The sequence below is a fragment of the Malania oleifera genome, chromosome 8 (assembly GCF_029873635.1).
Source record: "Malania oleifera isolate guangnan ecotype guangnan chromosome 8, ASM2987363v1, whole genome shotgun sequence".
In the NCBI taxonomy this organism is placed as follows: Eukaryota; Viridiplantae; Streptophyta; class Magnoliopsida; order Santalales; family Ximeniaceae; genus Malania; species Malania oleifera.
The window spans coordinates 33769244-33771862 of NC_080424.1; positions in this window are offsets into that span (position 1 = coordinate 33769244).

A 2619-nucleotide genomic window follows, 5' to 3' on the forward strand; every position below is an offset into this window, starting at 1 on the left:
AAAAGAAATCCCACTTTTGATGTAATTGTTAGCTCTCACTAAACACTCGTGTCAAAGCTCCGGTAGTCAAATAAACGAACAGATATAGCATTAAAAATATGCAACATAGGGACGATCGTTGCAAATCATCAACTTTCACGACACGAAAATCTTGACCGCAGGAGCCACTTCGGAGCGTTAAGTTATGGCATTTTCTATCTGAAATCATTGTCGAGTCCATACCATACATACCAGATGGACGACAACACTCTTCCTGAAAATAAATTCAAAAAAATAACATAAGAAATGTGTATCCATATGTACAAAATTGTTTGTTATTTTCAAAAAAAAAAAAATGAATAACATATCATAGAACAAAAAAATTAAAAAAATTAAATTCAAATCCTCGTACGACTTTAAGTAGGGCTCAAAATTTAAAAAATCTACCTCATATTTTATTTAAAAGCTATCGAGAGGACGGAGGAATGACGTCGTCATTAGAACAAATGCGAAATTGTTTGATGCATAACGCAACATCTTTGTTGCTCTGTGATGTTTCTTTGTGCATCAAACAACTTCGCATTTGCTCTAACGATGATGTGATTCCCCCAATCTCTCCACAGCTCCTCAATAAAATACTGGTTACCCATTTTTCTTTCTGAACCCTACTTAATGTCGTACTACGATTTCCAATTATTTCTTTTAATTTGTTTGTTCTAAGATTTGTTATTCTTTTTATTGGAAAACAACAAACAGTTTGGTACATATAGGTACACTTTTTTTATGTTATTTTTGCTCGCTTATTTATAGGAAGTCTGTTGTCGCCCCTGTGGTCGTGCTCTTCATGTCGTGCAAGTTGATTATTTGAACCAATAGTCCATTTGTTACATATTCGTAATGTTTTATCCGTTTGTTTATTTCACTACTGGAGCATTGACACGAGAATTTAGCGAGAGCTTACAATCACATCCGAAGTGAGATATCTTTTTGTAATATTTTTAACAACATTTATTGAAATTGTAATCTGACATTGGATAAAATAGTGCATTATTGCACATTTTACATTTTATATATGATGGTTATTATGTCATTAATAGTTTATATATATATATATGTACATATATATTTTCAATTTCCAATCCAAAGTTTCTAGAATTTTTTGAATTTTAAAATTTAAAAAATTAACAATTAATTGGTTACAATTTTATATTCTTTAATTTTATTTTTTAAAAAAATATAATATAAAAATATTATTCATTGAGACCACTGTCAATATTAGGAGAGACAATCAAATTAACGTTTGAAGGCTAAAGAACCACAATAAAGGTAAAGAAAAAAGTATAATACTTTTCAACAATAATAATAGAAATTTTCTAAAGTGCATCATCAAAGTTCAATAGGATGGTTGCTTTACAACTTTCGCAGTCGTAACAAAAGTTCGCATTACCTTCACTCCAGCTCTAGTAACTATCTGTTCAGTCGGACCCACAACATGGAGGTGCATAACAACAACTTCGCCAAAGTAGTAGAAAATAAAAACTAATTTTTTGATGTTTTGAATCAAAATTTAAATTAAATTTACTTAAACCTATTGTATGTTAAAATGTATACAATAAAACAAATTGAGGCAATGCTGTAAACTATTGACAGTCCTACGTTATCTTTTAAAAAGATATTAAATCTGTGATGCAGCAAATCAGGTAAATAAATTTATTACTGAAAACACTACAAAAAGAAATCCCACTTTTGATGTAATTGTTAGCTCTCACTAAACACTCGTGTCAACGCTCTGGTAGTCAAATAAACGAACAGATATAGCATTAAAAATATGCAACATAGGGACGATCGTTGTGAATCATCAACTTTCACGACACGAAAATCTTGACCGCAGGAGCCACTTCGGAGCGTTAAGTTATGGCATGTTCTATCTGAAATCATTGTCGAGTCCATACCATACATACCAGATGACGACAACAGTCTTCCTAAGAATAAATTCAAAAAAATAACATAAGAAATGTGTATCCATATGTACAAAATTGTTTGTTATTTTCAAAAAAAACAATGAATAACATATCTTAGAACAAAAAAATTAAAAAAATTAACTTGAAATCCACGTACGACTTTAAGTAGGGCTCAAAATTTAAAAAATCTAACTCATATTTTATTTAAAAGCTATCGAGAGGACGGAGGAATGACGTCGTCATTAGAACAAATGCGAAATTGTTTGATGCATAACGCAACATCTTTGTTGCTCTGTGATCTTTCTTTGTGCATCAAACAACTTCGCATTTGTTCTAACGATGACGTGATTCCCCCAATCTCTCCACAGCTCCTCAATAAAATATAGGTACACTTTTTTTATGTTATTTTTGCTCCCTTATTTATAGGAAGTCTGTTGTCGCCCCTGTGGTCGTGCTCTTCATGTCGTGCAAGTTGATTATTTGAACCAATAGTCCATTTGTTACATATTCGTAATGTTTTATCCGTTTGTTTATTTCACTACTGGAGCATTGACACGAGAATTTAGCGAGAGCTTACAATCACATCCAAAGTGAGATATCTTTTTGTAATATTTTTAACAACATTTATTGAAATTGTAATCTGACATTGGATAAAATAGTGCATTATTGCACATTTTAC